The sequence below is a fragment of the Nicotiana attenuata genome, unplaced genomic scaffold (assembly GCF_001879085.1).
Source record: "Nicotiana attenuata strain UT unplaced genomic scaffold, NIATTr2, whole genome shotgun sequence".
Taxonomy (NCBI): Eukaryota; Viridiplantae; Streptophyta; class Magnoliopsida; order Solanales; family Solanaceae; genus Nicotiana; species Nicotiana attenuata.
In genome coordinates, this window is record NW_017670605.1 from 44,058 (window position 1) to 64,937 (window position 20,880).

A 20,880-nucleotide genomic window follows, 5' to 3' on the forward strand; every position below is an offset into this window, starting at 1 on the left:
TGTTTTTAAGTTTTATCTGACCTAACCCATATTATACATATTTTGAAAGCACTAGCAAATTCAAAAGTTGTGCTCTTACAAGCATTGCTTCTAAACGTTATGGAGTTAAATCTGTGTTCCCATAACCATTACTTTCACTCTCTCTTCTTCTCACATCTTCTACATATGCTTCAAGGGGTCGTCCATCATTATGCTTTTCTCCTTGTGTCACCTGATTGCAATGTAAGAAAATTGAAAAGTAGAAGTCCACCATTAAAGGTCATTCAAAGCTTTGCTTTCGAAAATATAATTTTTTAAGTTTGTTAGTTGTTTGGATTGGGTGTTGTTCCAATTGATTGAAAATATCAAAAGGAGTTCAAAATTTAAATTTGAAGTGATTTAGAGTAGATTTGAACAAGACTTGAGTTAAATTTCAAAAAAGACACAAGGAAGAAGACGAAGTCAGTTTTTTGTATAATTATGTATAATCTTGTATAATAGTGTCTATGAGTGTATGAACTTCTTTCACGATTTTCAGTTGCAATTCTTTTCAAAACCAGTCCAAACCTACATTAAATGACTTCAAATTTTATATACAACCTCTTTATACTATTTCTAACAAGCCTAAATAACACCTACTCCAAATTTCTACAAAATCAAATTCGGATTTTAATTCCACATATTTAAGCTTGTTAAAAATTTAATTTTCACCACCCAAATGGATTTGGTTTGTTGAACTAATAATTGAGTCACAGTTACTAATACGAAAATTAACTTAAAAGCTTGAGCAATTTTTTTAAAAAATTAACTAGTTATGTATTAGCCTATTATTTTTGGGTTAGTTGATTGTAAATTGAAATATGGGTTATGAAATTGAAAAACAGGGAGCACAATTATTCTAATATGAAATTTTCCTTTTTATTTTATCTAATTTTCAAATAAGACTATAAACGTTCTTATCGTTTTTAATATAGACAGTAATATACCTGCCTAACTCAAAAAGAACATTTCTTTCCATTTTGGGGAAATTGCGTCAAATTGTGCTACTAGATAGTCTATGATTAATTCATGATGAATTTATTTCTGATTCAATTCACTGAATTGTAGGGCTGTGTATAATTTGGTAAATACCGATATATTGTACCGAAATCGAAAATTTTGGTATTTGGTATGGTATTTGGTTTAAGTTTATAAAAAAGTTGGTATTAGGTATGGTATTTGATATTTTAAAATAAAATACCGAAATATCGATACCGTACCGAAATATATATTATATTACACAAAATATATATTATCAGTTAAAACATAAATATAAAAAATCTAAAATTTTACTTTCCTTTATTCTCTAAGATCATCAATTAACTCTAAACAAATAACAAGACATTTCTAACGATCAAATATTCTTTTAGGTACAATTTTCTCTATTTGGGTCGATATTTGCTAGTTTTGGACAAAATTTTTGTCAACAAACATTTTCAGTTTTGTATTTTTGAGTAATTTAATTAAGAATATTAGAGTCTATGGCTCTATGCACTAGTTAGTATTCAAACCGAATAAACCGAAACCGAAAGGAGAAAAGTCGAATCATACCGAATTTAATTAGGTACGGTATTGGTATAGGATTTTAAGAAATCGAATACCGAAAATACCGTACCGAAATGTCTAAATACCGTACCATACCGACCGACGAACACCCCTACTGAATTGTACACTGGTAGACCGTTCTTATTGGTTTTAGCTATAGAGTAATATACAGTTTAACCTCTAAATAACAGTTTCGCTTATTCCAATAATTTTTGACTGCATAGCAAAGTGTTGTTATAAAGAACATATATTATAATATAGTATGAAAAATAAGTTTTAAATATTTTGTGACCGTTATAGTAAAATATTATTATAGATGATGACTATTATTGGAAGCTTGATTTTATCTACCAAACTTTTAAACAAAAAAACTTTTTTTTTATTTGTGGAAAAAGACTTTTCGTAGGTCAATTTGCAGTACTGGATACTCCAAATTGACTCATAAATGAATTTATATCTAATTCAATTCAATAAAACTTCCCCGGACACCAAAGTTACACTTCAAGTCTTAAACTAAATTTACACTTTTAACCTTAAACATAAACTTAGCTTTCATCCGTAATGTGCCAAAAAAGAAGTAAACTGGAAGAAGAAGAAGAAAGAATTTTTTTATTTTGTGCCTCACACAACTGACATTAGTTGTGTGAGACCTCTTTTTTGTCTCACAACTGTGTGGTCCTAGAATTTTTGTAGACCCAAATATATAAGATATGGGTCCACAAATATGTGAGATAAAAAGAGGTCTCACATAACTAGTCTAAGTTGTGTAAAATACAAAATAAAATCATTCCAAAAGAGATGCATTGCGCATTAATATGCGGTAGATGGGACTGACCCCCTAACTTGAATGTTCTTTTCTTGATATGTGGGCCCACCTCTTCTTTATATATCCACCTACCTACATCTCCTGGCCCACGGCTTCCAACATTTCGTCACGCTTTGATGGCATTCGTCCACGTAATGACCACTCCGAGCTTGATCAACGGTCCAAATTCCATCTCATAATTGGGTCACCGATTGACGATCCAGAACGTTACCACGTTGCTCTTACGATCTTTTCGATCCGCTAACCCCGGATTCTAAAACCAAAGGAATTTCCATCCCCCACTCCAAGAGCTTCAAAGAGTGGTACTGTCCATAATAAGGGATTATTTTATTTTGACATATTTATTAAGGAAATACGAATTCGTAGAAAAATATATATATACTTATTAAATTAACTTTAACGAATTGCTACTTTGATATATTGGAATATGTAAATAAAGGTAAATTTAAAAAAATAAAATTAATTCTTTCTTGATTATGTAAACAACAACAACAAACCTAGTAGTTTCCCACAAGTGGGGTTTGCGGAGGATAAGATGCAGCCTTACCCCTACTCCTGGAAGGACAGAGAGGTTGTTTCCGATAGACCCTCGGCTTAGAGAACGTCTGAAAAAGAAAAGGTAATTACAACAAGTAGGAATAACATCAAAATAAAATAAGATCGAATTCAAGAATGCAGTCAAACTCTAGGTAGTAATAGCTATCTGTGAATAAAAGATATCATACTAGCAATATGATAGCGAACTGAGTAAGACAAAGAGAAGCGCTTGATACTTTTTATTTTGTACCAAAATAAAAAAGTATGATCACTTATTGTGGATCGGACGAAATATAATACATAAATATTTATTCGTGCTAAACCCAAATTAATAATAATTTATTTTTAAAAGAAATGTACTTATTTATTTAAGAAAAAGAGTCAAAATACTCTTATTAAAGAAATATCATGATTTTATTATTCTATATAGTTTGAGGTCATTCATACTTCTAATTGTAAGTTAAAAAGGAAATAATTTTAAGCCATAGCGGAAAGCATATGTCAAATTTGAAACTTTTTCCTGATAGAAGTTTACTTAATGCACGTTGAGACTTTGTAAGGTCAAAGATACAAAAATAATTTTCAAGTGGCAAGGAAACGAGAATGATGCTAAAGAGTAATTATAATAAAATTAAAATATTTCGTGTAACATATAAATTTGCACACATTCTTTTTATTAAATTGAAATAGCCATTTAGACGCAAATTTATATAGTCATCGAGTGATATTGTTAGCGAATAGAGAAAAAGAGGAAGCTAATTGTATGGGTCGAATTTGACCGATAGCGTCCCTAAGTCAGCACGACCAACCGCTGAACATATGTGAGCTCCGACAGAAGGACGACTTAGGAGTAACGGGAGAAACGACTTCATAACCTCGCCGGCCCCTCTATAGAATGTACTTTGGTTTTACCTTTTAATATTTAAATAAGGATCCCCTACTATATAAAGGGGATCCGAGCTATGTAAAAAGGGGATTGATTCATTTTGGATATAAACTTTTCTCTTGCTCTCTCATCTCTCTAAGATTATCTCTCTCTAAGATTATCTCTTTTCCTCTCTCTCATATACAATATTGTTGCAAGAACCGATTATCAAGATCATCCTAGGGTTTATTATTTTCGATTACGAATTACCCCTTCATTTTTTTTGATTGATTTGCTTAAAAAATATTTAATAACTTTTGAGTCAAACAATTTGGCGCCGTCTGTGGGGATTTCGGTAGTCGAAATCGTAGTTCACATCTAGGATATCCAAAACAACAATCACTGTCCTTCATACTCCATAGAAACTAACAATGGCAGAGAAAGAAGCAAGGTTGAAAATGATAGCAGACGTCTCAAGTAACCTCATCCCTCAACGAAGCCGGTAGGGAAAATACCGCGAATGTAACATCAAGTAATGTACCAGAGGGGGAGATCTCACCCTCTTCACTCGAAGATCTAACGATTTTGCATGAAAGAGAGGCTTCTACATCTGCGGTAAAGGAAACACCCCCAGTAGTCAAAAAGCTGCTAGAGGAATGGTTGACGAGTGCTCTAAGCAACATGCTCGAGAAACCCCCTCAGGGAAATACCAAAGATTCGTCAACGGCAGAAATCCCTGCCGCCGCCGGTGAGCCTAGCGTTGTACAAACGAGCAACGCCCACACCGCTATCAACGCAAGCGATGGTACACTAGCAACCATCCTTAAGAAAATGGAAGAAATGGAGAACGAGAATAAAGTGCTTCACGATCAAATGAAAGAGCACCGGGAAAGGGTGGACAAGATACCTGGCGCCCCTAAGCTATTGCCGAAACGCGATGTGGGAAGGTTTGTCGAGCAACCATATAGTGAGGAAGCTGCTCCTCACCCAATCCCAAAAACCTTCAAGATGCCACCGTACTTGAAAATATACGACGGGCCACGGATCCGGAAGACCATCTGATCCATTATGTAACCGCTATAAAAGGCAACGACTTATCAAAAGAACAAGTGCCATCCGGGTTGCTGAAAAATTTTGGTGAAACTTTGACAGGAGGGGCGTTAACGTGGTACTCTCAACTACGAGCTAGATCGATATCAACGTTTGAAGAGATGGCAGATAAATTCGCCACCGCTCATGCAGGAGCGAAGAAGGCCGAAGCTAGGGTCAATGATATCTTCGCCATCAGGCAAACAACAGGTGAAGGACTCCGGGACTTCCTGGCCCGATTCAACAGGGTAAGAATGGGACTGCCAAATATATCAGAAGGAATGGCGGTCGCGGCTTTCCAAAACGGGTTGAACAGAGACGGATCAAAAGTAACCAAGAAGCTGCTCAACAGACCCATGAAGTATCCCCCCACCACGTGGGAAGAGATTCACAATGCCTACTGCGCCAAAGTAAGAGCGGATGAAGACGATCTAAACGGTCCAACCCAACGACTAACGTCAGTACAGTCAGAGGTAAGGTGGGATCGACGCAAGGACGGGCGACGGGAACAGCTCCCACGCTTCAACAGAGAAAGGCATCAGCCCTACGTTAGGACTCCCAATCCGCCTCCTCCAGATGCCGTGCCGCGACATGTCGCCCCGCTTCGAAATGAAAGAGGTATGCCCCCATTATTATCTGCTCATAACTTTTATGTCTCCCCTTCAGAAATAGTGTACGCACTGGAGAAGCTGGGCACGAAGGTGCAGTGGCCACAAAAAAAGAAATCAGACCCTAGTGCAAGGAGGTCGAACGTCCTATGCAAATTCCATCAGGAAAGAGGATACAAGACCGAAGATTGCATAGGTCTACGACAGGAGGTGGTCAGAATGCTGAACCAGGGATACCTGAAGGAGCTGCTCAGCGATAAAGGAAGGGCTAATTTCGCCAGAGGACGCGACCAATCCCAAGGACCACCAAAACCGCCTTCTCCAGCACGCACCATACAGATGATCGTCGGTGGTGGCGGCGACTCAGCAATCAATCATGTAAAGTTCACCACCACACACAAGTTGAAACGCACGATCGCTCACGAACGGTATGATGACTTCGAAGACAGTATCACTTTTGATAAGTATGATACCGACGTTTTGTCTTTCCCTCATTACGATGCTTTAGTTATAACTTTACGCATTGCTGATACTGATGTGAAAAGAATCATGGTAGACGACGGAAGCGGCGCGTGTATTATCCACCCAAGAGTTCTCATGCAAATGAGGCTCGAAGATAAGATAATACCGCGTTGCATAACACTAACGGGTTTTAACAATGCAGTAGAGAGAACCTCCGGAGAAATATCACTGCCAGTCTTGGCAGGGGGAGTCACGCTGGAAACCACATTCCACGTCATGAATCAGGAAACGACTTACAATGTCATCATAGGGCGTCCATGGATACACGCCATGCGAGCCGTTCCCTCGAGCTTCTATCAAGTAATCAAATTTCCCACCCCATGGGGAATATTCAGCATTCGAGGTGAGCCACGTACCACCCAGGAATGCTACCGGATCGCCCAAGACTGTACACATACCAAACAATTGAAGGGAGCAAGCGCGGAAGCATATCAATCAGCCATGTCGGGAACTAAAATCAACCCGCCGGCAGAGGTCACTAGGGACCCAGACGCTGTAGAAGCTTGCAAAACGACAGTCGAGAACCTCGACCCGGTCCAGCTGGACGATACCAACAATACAAAGAAAGCCTATATCGGGCACAACCACTCCGACCCAGATAAGTACCACGAATTCTTAACTAACCATGCAGATCTATTTGCCTTCTCTCATTCAGATATGCCGGGGATCCCAAAAGACATCGCCACTCACAAGCTGAACGTCGACCCACTTTATCTGCCCGTACGGCAGATGAGGAGGAAATTCAACGCCGCAATCAACGAGGCAGTCAGTGAAGAAGTGGACAAACTACTAGCCAACGGTTCCATCAGAGAATCGAAATACCCCCAATGGATCGCCAATGTGGTCATGGTTAAAAAGAAAAACGTGAAATGGAGAATGTGCGTAGACTTCACCGATTTGAACAAGGCATGCCCAAAAGACTCATTCCCATTGCCCCATATCGACCAGCTGATCGACGTAACAGCAGGGCACGAACTGCTAAGTTTCTTGGACGCCTACTCCGGCTATAACCAAATCCTAATGGCCGAAGAGGACCAAGAAAAGACAACTTTCATCACCCACCAAGGGACGTACTGCTATAAAGTGATGCCCTTCGGACTCAAAAATGCGGGAGCAACATACTAAAGGTTGGTCACCAAGATGTTCAAGGAACAGCTCGGCAAGACAATGGAGGTTTATATCGACGACATGTTAGTAAAATCGGCAAAGAATGAGGACCATATCGATCATTTGAAAGAAGCCTTCGAGATACTGAGGCAGTACGGGATGAAGTTGAACCCAGAAAAATGCGCCTTCGGCATGACCTCGGGAAAATTTCTAGTCTTTCTCGTATCACAACGAGGTATCGAAGTCAACCCAGACCAGATCAAGGCCATCGACATCAGTTCGACCTCGTTCGAACCACGACGGATATCACTTCGACGACAGTCGAAGCAACATCCTAATGGCCAAGGCCATCGACATCAGTTCGACCTCGTTCGAACCACGACGGATATCACTTCGACGATGGTCGAAGCAACATCCTAATGGCCAAGGCCATCGACATCAGTTCGACCTCGTTCGAACCACGACGGATATCTCTTCGACGACAGTCGAAGCAACATCCTAATGGCTAATGCCATCGACATCGGTTCGACCTCATTCGAACTACGACGGATACTACTTCGACGACAGTCGAAGCAGCATCCTACTCGCTAAGACCATCAATGTCAGTTCGACCTCGCTCGAACCACGACACGACCTTTTTAACGAATAATAAAGCAACCTCTACGGAGGCTAAACATTATAAAAGAAAACCCAAGAAGGGAAAGGCAACAAATGGACGAAGCAGCAAAAGTAAAGTTTATATTACAGCAAAAATATATTTACATTCACCCCCACGGACGGGCTCCAATACATTCCACAAGCCAAAATATACATTATACAAATTTGTAACTACTCGTCACCCCCTAGGAGATAAACGTCATTATACCAAGAACCTGACTCGAGGCGATTGACGTCTCCGAAAGCAGGACCCTCCCCATCGAGAGAGTCGGTGTTGGCCCAAGTCCAGATGAAGTTTTGAAGATTGACAAAATGAATTCTGTCATGAACCAGGTCCATCATGTGAGATAGACACAGTGTTGATATACTTATACATGTGACATAAGTGTGAAGATAAGTCTCAAGGGTCAGCAACAATATCTTCTGAGTTGATCGAAAAGGTTGCATAGGATAAGGAGTTGAAGTCTCCTTATGTGAAGAGAACTACATCCAGATCAAGAATAAGGATTGGAGTTTGAATTGTTCTAGGTCTCGAATTTGATGAAGGATCAGCAATTCGAGTTTTAATCAAACTCTAATTACTAACTCTATAAATAATAATGATTGTTTTCTTTTACAGGGATTGCACAAACGCAGAAGTGAAACTAAATTGAAGAGCAAAATAGCAAGGCCTTTTGCAAGCAATTTACGTGAGATTCAAGTGTGCATTCCTGAAGCTACTTGGACAAGATAGAAGAACCAATTCCATTGTGTCTTTCTTTTATTCTAGTTCAATTGTAGTAGGTGTTTTAAAGTTGTACCTTTCAGCTTTCATAGAGGCAATTGTATTAGGTACTTTGAGTATTCAAGTAAGAGTTAACTTGAAAGTGTCGCAGCAGTTGAGGCTGTGCCACACACTGGGATTAGAGTTTAATCCTTAGGTTTACAAGAGTTCTGAAAATTCTGTTTTGGCTCAGTGATTTTAGTGGAAGTTTGGGAAAATCCTACTGAGTAGTAGGTCGTGGTTTTTTCACCTTTTGAGCCAGGTGTTTTCCACGTAAAAATCTCTGTGTTCTTTATTTTATGCACTCTTAATTCCACAAACAGTCATAGCAAGTACATCTAGAAGAACAAGGTTCTTCTAGTGCGAAAATTAGGTACCACACAAATCACCCCCCCCCCTCTTGTGTGGTATTGACGTGTAGAACATCAATTGGTATCAGAGCGGGTTATCCTTGAAGAGGCTAACACCTTAGGAGAAGATCAACAATGAGTGCACCGCCTGGGAACTGGGAAGGGCAATCCACTGCCAGGCCTCCACTTTTCAATGGTCAGTACTATTCTTGGTGGAAGAACAGAATGAGAGATCACATTATAGGGGAAGATTATGAACTTTGGGACATAGTCACTGATGGTCCCCTAGCAACCACTAAGAAGAATGCTGAAGGAATTGATGTGCCAAAAACAAGGGCTGATTTTACTGCTGAGGACCTGAGGAAGTGGGAGAAAAATGCTAAGGCCAAGAAGTGGCTTGTATGTGGTCTAGGACCAGACGAGTACAGTAGGATCCAAAGCTGTACAACTGCTAAGGAAATATGGGACACTCTGCAAGTGGCTCATGAAGGAACACCTCAAGTGAAAAGATCAAGAGGAACACTTCTGTATTCTCAATATGAGAATTTTACTATGAAGGAAGGAGAAACTACCCAGGAGATGTATACTAGATTCACCACTTTGACAAATGAACTTGAATCTCTTGGAAGGATTATCCTTGAAGAAGACAAGGTTGAGAAGATTCTGACAAGAGTTCTGCTAGTCACATGGGAAAGCAAAATCACTGCCATTCAGGAATCCAAGAACATTGCTACCCTCAGACTGGATGAACTAATTGGAAATTTAACTGCCTATGAAATGAGGAGACAAACCATGAAGATGGATACTCCCAAAAAGGAGAGAAGTTTAGCTCTCATAATTGCTGAAGGTGCAGATTTGGAAGATGATGAAGTGGCTATGATCACTAGGGATTTCAAGAAGTACTTGATAAGAGGAAAGGGTTCTTCAAGAGGTAAAAACTTCAATTAAACAAGAGCTCCGGAGAAACAGACCAATGAGGGATGCTACAAGTGTGGTAAGACGGACCACATGATCAAAAACTGCCCTCAATGGGAAATTGAGTGGAAGAAAGAAAGAGCTGAACGAAGGAACAGAAAGAAAGAAAAAGAAAAACAAAGGTTCAACCAAGGCTATGGTTGCTGCTTGGGGAGAAACCTCAAATGAAGACTCAGAAGATGAAGCTGAGGAGGAGCAAGCACTAATGGCCATCGGAGAATTAGATGATGAAAAAGAGGTAAGTATTTTTCATCTCTAAGACAAGATTAAATTCTTGTCTAAAGAAAGGCTAGCTGAGCTATTAATAGACTTCATTGATGAGTCTGAGATAATTAATAATGAGAAGAAAGTTCTGTCTAGGGAATGTGTGATTCTAAAAGCAAAATGTAAAAGTCTAGAGTCTAGGGCAAATGAGAGTGATAACAAAAATGCTGAGTTGAAGAACCAGGTTCTTGAACTTGACAACAGTGTCCTAGAGCTTAGGTCTGAAAACTTAAAACTGAAATTAGGAACAGGAAAGAAGAAAGCTGATCACACATATCTCACTCTAGAAGAAAATTGGGGAAAAATGAAAGATGAATTATACAAGAAAGAGAATTCATTAAAGTCTTGAAAGAAGATCTAGGAAAGGTAAAACATGAACTAGACAGAACTTGCAAGTGGAACAAGGCTTCTGATGCTCTCTCCTGGCTGCAAGAGCATCATAGCAGTAAAAAAAGAGGACTTGGCTATGGGACTCAAGCTCCTAAATGGGATCCAAAAAGCAAGTACCTCACTCTTCCTGAAAATAAAATCTGCACACACTGTGGTAAGACTGGCCATTACAAATATGAATGTAATGCAAAAGAAAAGGCCAGTCAAAGAAACAAAGCTTTTGTTCAAGAAAAGCACAAGCTGCCTGGATGGGCAAGAAGGAACTTGATTCACCCTTTTGCTTATAGAAAGGGACCCAAACTAGTTTGGGTTCCTAAGACTAACCCCTGATTTCCTTTTGCAGGTCCAAGTGAAAGGGAGGAGCCAAATATGGTATATGGATAGTGGCTGCTCAAAACATATGACTGGGGATAAGGACCAGTTCCTTTCACTTGAGGACTTAAAAGGAGGTAATGTCTCCTTTGGTAATGGAAAGAAAGGTGAGATCATTGGGGTTGGAAAGGTAGGCAAAACAGATTCTCATTCCATAGAGAATTTCTACCTGATAGATGGCTTGAACTATAGCCTAATAAGTGTGTCACAATTGTGTGACAGAGGTAACCTTGTGGCTTTTACCTCCACCAAATGCTTTGTGATTGACCTTATCACTGACAAGATTGTTTTGCAGGGAAAAGTGTTAACAATATTTACATTGTAAATTTGCCCTCTCTTTCAGAAAATGAACTCACTTTTTTAAGTGTGTTGGTTAATGATCCCCTCCAGTGGCACAAAAGACTTGGTCATGCAAGTTTAAATCAGCTCAACAAATTAGTCTCTAAAGACTTGGTGATAGGGCTACCTAATATCAAGTTCAAGGAAGACAAAGTTTGTGAGGCATGTGCAAGGGGGAAGCAGGTATGGTCATCCTTCAAAAGCAAGAAAATGTTAAGTACAACCAAGTCGTTGGAACTGGTCCATATGGATCTATGTGGTCCAATGAGAACCATGAGTAGAGGTGGAAAGAAATATGTAATGGTTCTAGTTGATGATTTTTCTAGATTTACCTGGGTTCTATTTCTAACCTCCAAAGATGAAGCATTTGACATGTTCTCTGCATTTGTCAGAAAAACTCAGAAACAATTAGGAAATAAACTTGCCTCCATTAGGTCTGATCATGGAACTTAATTTGAAAATTCCAAGTTTGCTGAGTTCTGTGATGAAAATGGTATAGATCATAACTTCTCTGCTCCTAGGACCCCTCAATAAAATGGAGTAGTTGAAAGAAAGAATAGAACCCTTGAGGATATGGCTAGAACCATGCTACTTTCTAGTAAATTGCCTCACAGCTTCTGGGCAGAGGCTGTAAACACTGCATGTTACATAATAAATAGATGCATGACCAGACCTCTGGTAGAGAAGACTCCCTATGAGTTACTTAAAGGATGAAAACCAAACATATCCCATCTTAGGGCATTTGGTTGCAAGTGCTATGTGCATAATAATGGAAAAGACTCCCTAGGAAAGTTTGATCCCAGAAGTGATGAGGGAGTATTCAGGGGATATTCTTCACATAGCAAAGCATATAAAGTGTTTAATAAAAGAACTTTGTGTGTAGAAGAAAGTGTGCATGTAGTATTTGATGAAACTAACATTCTTTCTGAGAGACAGGAACATGAAGATGAAGCCATTGGATTGGTAAAAGACTTGGCTGAAGTATCAGCTCAGGTCAAAGTGGCACCAACAGAAGGAACAGGTGATGGAACAGGTTCTTCCATACAGGGCAACCTGACAGGGGGGAAGAAATCAAAGTGGAATTGAAATAAATTCCTTGAAAGAACCTGTTCATGATCCTGTTCTTTAGCAAATGGCAGAAACATCTAGCAGAAGCCAGTTGGTTGTGAAACCTCACAAGTATCAAAGTTTTCATCCCATTGAGGACATTCTCAGTGATCCAACATCTGGAGTTAAAACCAGATCACAATTAAAGAATTTGTGTGCTTTTGATGCTTTTCTATCTATCATTGAACCTAAAAATGTTGTTGAGGCTTTGCAGGATGCAGATTGGGCGAATGCAATGCAGGATGAGCTTAACCAGTTTGAAAGGAGTCAAGTTTGGCACCTAGTACCAAGACCCAAGGACAGATCAATCATTGGTACAAAATGGGTCTTCAGGAATAAACTTGATGAAGATGGAACAGTTACTAGGAACAAGGCAAGATTGGTGGTCCAAGGTTACAGCTAGGAGGAGGGCATAGACTATGATGAGACTTTTGCTCCAGTTGCAAGACTAGAGGCAATCAGACTTCTCAAAGCCTTTGCAGCACATATGGAATTCACTCTTCATCAAATGGATGTCAAAAGTGCCTTCCTAAATGGCTACCCAAAAGAAGAAGTGTTTGTGAAACAACCTCCAGGGTTTGAGAGTAAGGAATGTCCTGAGCATGTGTACACGCTGGACAAGGCTCTCTATGGACTCAAGCAGGCCCCAAGAGCATGGTATGAACGACTATCAAAATTCCTGCTGGAGCATGGTTACAAGAGAGGTAAAATAGATAGTACCTTATCTTAAGGAAAAGGTAGGATCGTCCTGTGTGCAAATTTATGTTGATGACATAATCTTTGGGGCCCCACTGACAAGCTAAGTAGACTTTGCAAAATTAATGGGAGTGAGTTGGAAATGAGCATGATGGGTNTCGAAGCAATATCCTAATGGCCAAGGACATCGACATCAGTTCGACCTCATTCGAACCACGATGGATACCGCTTCGACGATAATCGAAGCAACATCCTAATGGCTAAGGCCATTGACATCGGTTCGACCTCGTTCGAACTACGATGGATACTACTTCGACGACAATCGAAGCAGCATCCTACTGGCTAAGACCATCAACGTCACTTTGACCTCGCTCGAACCACGATATGACCTTTTTAACGAACAACAAAAGCAACCTCTACGGAGGCTAAGCATTATAAAAGAAAACCCAAGAAGGGAAAGGCAACAAATGGACGAAGCAGCAAAAGTAAAGTTTATATTACAGCAAAAACATATTTACATTCGCCCACGGACGGGCTCCAATACATTCCACAAGCCAAAAATATACATTATACAAATTTGTAACTACTCGTCACCCCCTGGGAGATAAACGTCATTATACCAAGAACCTGAGTCGAGGCGATTGACGTCTTCGGAAGCAGGACCCTCCCCATCGGGAGAGTCGGGGTAACACCCACAAGCTTCACGAGCAGTGCGAGCCTCGTTTCGCCATGCCTGAACTTCCTCCTCCGTCGCCCGGCCCTCAGCATGAAGCTCTCTATACACGTCGAGTTTAGCCTCTGCAAAAATCCACATCTCATGCGCACTACGGCGTGTACGCTGACCAGACGAGGGACGAGATGAGGAAGGCTGAGAAAGTCCATCGATTTCCGCCATCCTGGCATCGAGCTCGGCGGTTAGATCTGCCACCCTCCACTGCAGGTCGACGTTCTCCGCCGCCACCCCACGACTCAGTTCGAGCTCGTCATCTTTCGCCCTAAGGAGCTCCTCCAACTCGCTGTTACGGGCCACGGCCTTCATCAGCTCACTATCCGTCTCTTCCAGCTCAACCCCCCTACGCTCCAACTGGGCCTGCCTCTGTTCAAGCCCCTCGCGAAACACTTGGAACTCGGGGTCCTGCTGATAGGGGTCGACCACCGCTCGGTGCTTAGAGCGATATTTTCGATACTTCTTCAGCATCTTTTTGTAGAGGGCCGTCCTTTTTTGCTCAAGGCGTCCCCTTTCCACCTCCAAAATGAGGGTCTAAAAAGAAAAGCAGAAATAAGCACGCCTCAGGTCAGTCTTACAATACGCAGAAGAGAGAAAGGGGATAAAGATTACCTGTAAAGCCATGCCAGCAACCCTTCGTGACAGCTCTGCATCTTTCACAGTACTGAGCGTCTTGCTCTCAGGGGCGGCACGTAGCAGGGTAAGGGCCGAAGCAGCCTGCTCACTGTTCAGCAATAAGTTGTAAGCCCCCGGAATCATAATACGACGGTCGGACCCATCCGTCGTCATCTCCACATAGGTAAGACCACCCACAAACTCATTAACATCCTCCTAGGCGATGTCAGAGTCTGACTTCTCAGCTTCCTCGCCAGGTCCTTCGACGTTGGTCGATGACCCCCCCTCAACGGCACACACGGAACTAGTACCGGGAGCGACACTCCTTTGTTGAGCCGACCTCCCAGATAGAATGGCGTCGGCCATAAATGCAGGTCTGTGCATCGTTAGAGGTGCCCCACTTCCTCCGGCTTCGGTGGCCACCCCCTTGCCCTTCTCAAGCCCCCTCCGTTTTCTTTCTAATGATTCCTCGCCATTGGAAGACTCGTCCACGGGTTGCAGGACCGGTGCCAACGATGCCGACTCCCCCATAACCATGGTCGCAGACGTAGCCCCCTATAAAGGAGGTGGAGGGAGACCCTCTCGGACAGACTTGATTAATATATCATGAGCATCTGAGGCAACGTCGGATCGCTTGAGAGTAGGGACTGGCGCCCTCTTCCTAGAAGCACCTCGACCTGTTGCCATAAAAAGAAGTAAGCAGGGTTGCAAAATTTACAAGATAAAAATTAGAAATCTACCTGAAGGGACTTTGGGGCCATAGCGCTGCATGAAGGCAGGCCACGTACGGGTCTCTTCCGTATGGGGAAGCAAGCCGGCAACCCATCTCCTGAGATTGGGGACGGGCTGGGGCGGACGAGCCATGGCTGCAATACAAAAGTTAGAATTGCAACAGTAACAAGTAACAAGGAACTTAACAAACTGCAATACTTACGTTTCGAATTCCACCTCTCTGGGAATCCGGCAGGGTTAGAGACCACATGCTCGGTCCTAATGAAGAAATATTTACGCCAGAATCCGCGACTCGCTCGGTCGTCAGTTTTGACCACCACCCCTTTCGTACCACGGCTTCTTAAATGCACCATGGTCCCTCTCAGATAACCAGCACTGAACAATTGTAAGAGGTGATGAATCGTGACCTCACATCCGACCAACTCCGTATACTTGGTCAGTAGCCGAAGCACCTTCATGGTATACGGCGTAAATTGAGTCGGACACACGTTATAGAATCGGCGAAGCTCCTCCGCCAAAGGAAAAAAAGGAAGGCCATAACCAATCAAAAAGGGGTATTCATAAAAGGCACAGTACCCTGGCCTGTGAACATCTACATGATCTCTCCTCGCTGGAACCATCTCTATGTGGGCAGGTATGCCGTACTTCATACGGGATCGTATAAGTGATTTTGCAGCGACTCGGAATGCACCGGAGTCGGAGTGGGAGAGTCCTTGCTGAAATCGCTTCGAGACGAAGGATGCTTTGGCAGTAGCTTCCACCGTAAGAGGACTGATGTCCTCTTCTTCCTCCACCTCTCCACCATCGGAAGGTGGCGGCGTGTTCGATGGAGCAGCCGCCGGGATCCTCTCGTCGTTTCGGTGAGGTTTAGGCATGATTTCGATTGAGAAAGAGTTGCACACAGCACAACGAAGAAGAAGGAAATTTTCGATCGAAGGAAAAAGTATAATGATGCGAAAATATACACTGAAGGGTTGGAATACTCTTACAAATGGCCAAAGTTCGAATCAGGTTAAATCTTTCCCCTATTTATAGGGTTGGGTGGCGCCAGAATTGAAGAGGCAGGCTTCGAGTCAGTGCGGGAAACCAAGCGCCAAAAGCATCGGATTTCCTACCTCGAGAATACGCGCAATGATGACGCATGTGAACGCTGACGTCATACAGAGAAAGGCGTTTCGTTTCGACGCTCTGACAGTTATGATTACTGTCTCCTACCTGTCACGTCACAATCCTTTGACAAAGTCAAACTCTCCCTAAACGGAGGCATCGGTTCCGCCCATCGAGGACGCATCTCGCTGCGACCCCGACGAGCGGAGGGACTAACTGTATGGGGTCGAATTTGACTGATAGCGTCCCTAAGTCAGCACGACCAACCGCTGAACATATGTGAGCTCCGACAGAAGGACGACTTAGGAGTAACGGGAGAAACGACTTCATAACCTCGTCGGCCCCTCTATAGAATGTACTTTGGTTTTACCTTTTAATATTTAAATAAGGATCCCCTACTATATAAAGGGGATCCGAGCTCTGTAAAGGGGGATTCATTCATTTGGGATATAAATTTTTCTCTTGCTCTCTCATCTCTCTAAGATTATCTCTTTTCCTCTCTCTCCTAAATACAATATTGTTGCAAGAACCGATTATCAAGATCATCCTAGGGTTTATTATTTTCGATTACGATTTGCCCCTTCATTTCTTTTTAATTGATTTTCCTTAAAAGTGTTTAATAACTTTTGAGTCAAACAATTTATTTCCAAAATAGTCCCCTGGTGATCATAATGCTCTATCACCTTATTTTATAATTTTGTAAAGATTTTCCTACACTATATTTATCCTCTATTCCCATAATCTTGAAAAAGATAAACACTCGCTCGATCGAATTCACTGAAAAGAACTTAAATAAGAAGATCCTAATTAACTTTATTTTATAGGCATAAACAGTGGTAGAGACATAACTTTCATCATGGGAAATCAAAAATTAAAATGAAACCCCTCGCACCCCCTAGCTACCACTGGATACGAAAGTCCAGTACTCTAGTATAGTGTGTATCCTCATAGTAGCTAGCCTATTTGCTTGTGTATTATCTTGCTAAATATAATAAAGATATAGGTAATCTCATAGTAATAAAGTACCCGATTATTTCTTATTGGGGAAAGAGTTAATAGCCTTCTGAGTTCCGAACCAAAAGGTTAGATGACAGCAGAATGTGTGATATTAGACCAAATACGTTTAGCCCAAATACACTTGTACGTATATAATATGTGAATATGTAATATTATCCACTTTGTACTAAACCTTTATGTTTTTCTCCAAAAGCATCACATAGTTAAGAGTATTATAACATGTTTCTAAAGTGTGCTACATGTTTATTGAAAAAATCGCTTAATTAATGGGACATGTAACATGTGGGATCATGAAAATGAAATGCTTTGTGGGACATGCAACATGCGCAATAAGGTCTTGAAAATGTAGTACGTACTTCCATGTAAACATGTAAATATCTAGAATTCGTCTTAAGAACTTTGTATTTGCCATCACTTGAGCAAGAAAAATATAAAGATTCTTTTAGGACACTAAAGTACGTTTAAGCATTTAAATTATGGCTCATGTTTATATAATTCTAAACTATCAAGCTTAAAAAATATTTAACGTGAAGTGTTGTGCGAAATGAACCAATTTTGTTCTTTTGTTAGAGATCTCAACTAAATTAAGAAAAAGTTAAATTAAGGAAGAGATAAGAGTAATGTAGTTATATTTCCCTTAGAATTAACGTTATTGAATGATTTTGGTCGAAACCTTATAAAAAGGAGGATAAGATGGGAATTTAATTAAACATTAATTAAACACACACATACCACTAATGATATAGTGGGGTTGCTGGATCCCTCCACCCTTAATCAAATATTTTCCCAATAAATGAACCATACGCGAAGTAAATCCGGATTAATCGGATCGTGATTTCGGACATCAGATGATTAAATAACTAAACACATGCTTCTAAATTAAGGGTGTCAAACGGGCCGGGTTGACCCGTTTACGGACCGGTTGAAACTTAGAGGCCGGGTTGGCTGGGTTTGGGGGTTGGTCCGTTCACCTTAATACATCCGGATAACCGGACCGGTCGGTCAACCAAAAATCCTGTAGAACCGATTAACCGGCCCGGCGCGGACCGGTATAACGGCTAGATTTCTATTTTTTTTTATTTAAAGTTTTAGACTGTCGGCAACGGTCAGTTGGCTTTTGGTCGTTGCCCAACGGCTGGATTGCACGAATAGCCCTTTTTGGGCAATTTTATTTTTAAAAATAACACTTTTTGTAATTACTAATTTAGCCCTTTAAAAAACTATAAATACACCCCCCCCCCCTTCTTCATTTCTTCACTCATCTCTCATTTCTCAAACTCATATTCTCAATTATCATTCTCTCATTCTTCACCTAAAGTGCAATCAACTATTTGGACTCTCATTTTTTTTTTTGGAATTTAATTTGTCGTATTATTTATTATTTGAAGTTTGAACAATTGAACTTCAAACTTTGAACAATTGACGTTTCTTCGTGGTAACATTGGAGTTGCGAAATCATCAAGTGTTCAATTTACGGCCGAATTCGGTGCACTCCCTCTAACTCTTTCTCTTTTTTACTATTTTCTTTGCATTTTTAATTTTTGCTAGTAGTTAAATTTTCACAATATGTTTAATGCTGCAAAAAGAGTTTGTAATAAGGTTACTAATCGGGGTAATCGGGGAAATAAAAAAAGAGGTACTACTTCAACATCTGGTAGTAAATTCAATGACTCTACACATGTTTCTGAAATATTACCTGATAATAATATAGATTATGAAAAATTACAGGAAGATTTCGGTATAGAAGATAATGAATTAGAAATTGAAGATGAGACACCACTTACACCTAGTAGTATTGGAGTTGGTAGCAGGGGTGGTGGTCGTGGTGCTAGTAATAGACCACCTGTGGCTCCGACTACTAATCGGAGAAAAAGAAGTAAAGTTTGGAATTTTTTTTGACGAAATAGTAGGTACTGATAGAGTTAAATGCAGACTTTGTAATGATGATTTTAAACATAAGACTGGAGGACAATTAGGGGGACTGAATCACTTAGTAAACATATGAGAATTGAGCATCCTATAGAATGGGGCTCTGATTTAGATCAAAATCAAGCAACTTTAAACCCTACTACTGGAGGACTTATGAATATGATAAAATGAAGGATCGTGAGGAGTTAGCAAAAATGATTGCTTTGGGTTGTCTACCTTTTTCTTTTGCTTCTTCATCTTATCCTATTATGAATATTCAAATGATTTATAATCCTTTATTTAAAGGTATCCCTAGAAGTACTTGTAGATCTGATATCTTTAGATTTCATGGACGATATCAAACATACATACGTTATTTGTTTGACCAAATCCCTTATAGAGTTTCTCTAACTCCTGATATTGGCCATGCTGTTAATGAAAGTAATTATTTGACTATTACATGTCATTGGATAGATGATAACTATTGTATGCAAAAACGTATTATCGCTTTTAAATATGATGAAGATTAGAGTCATACTGCTGTGTTTATAAGTACTACTATTTGCGAAGTTGTTGAATTTTATAATCTTAAGAAAAAAGTATTGTGTATGTCTTTTGATAATGCTTCTAACAATAATGCCGCAATTTTAATATTAAAACTACATTTGCAACCACCACTTGACGAAATTTTTCATGTTAGGTGTGCATGTCATGTTTATAATTTAATTGTTAAAAGTGGCCTTGATTTATTTTCAACTGAGATTACTCATGTTAGAAGAGCAGTTGGTGTTATTCAAGGAAATAGTAGACAATCTAGCATTAGGGAATTTAAGAATAAGTGTACCGAGCATAACCTTAAGCCCAGATTCATGCCTGACGAAAATGTTACTAGATGGAATTATGCATACATATTTTTAAAATGTTGCTACAAATATAGATTGCCAATAGCTGAAGCTGCTAATGCACATTATACTGATCCAAACCGTATATGAACAACTACTACTTGGGAGGCCATTAATTAATGACGTTGTTGAATTTTTACATAAATTTTATACAACTACTGTTGAGTTTTCTGGAGCATATTACCCTATTGTTACAATGGCTTTAGTACATATAGCTGAAATTTCTTTTCTACTCTCTGGATTTAAGAAGAAAGAAAAATATAAGGATGGTGTTGAAAAAATGCAAGCAAAATTCAAAAAATATTTCTTTCCAATTCCTCCGATTTACTTAATTGGTGCTGTTTTAAATCCTTCTATTACGATGTCTCATTGTCACCAATTAATCAATGCTTTATATACTTATATGGAGATTGAACCAACTGAAACCTCAGATATATATATGTTTGTATGAACAAGCTAAATGGTTATTTACAACAATTATATAATTATTATGCAAATATAATTGATGATGCTGTTCTTAATGTAGGCAATGTTAATCCCACTATGTATTGTACCACTTCTACTACTATCGATGATGATGAAGGCCTTGATAGTTTTAATAGTTTTTCTACATTTTCTAACACTCAAACCTGTAGCAGGAACATTGATGAACTTCAATTCTACTTGCAAAAGCAAAAAGAGCCTCGCACAATGGAATTTTCACCGTTGGGATGGTGGCATGAGAATAAAAAGCAATTTCCTGTTCTTTCAGCTGTGGCTCCGGACGTGCTGAATGTGCCAATTTCAACTGTTGCATCAGAGAGTGCATTTAGTCAAGCAAGACAACAACTCGGAGACTCCCG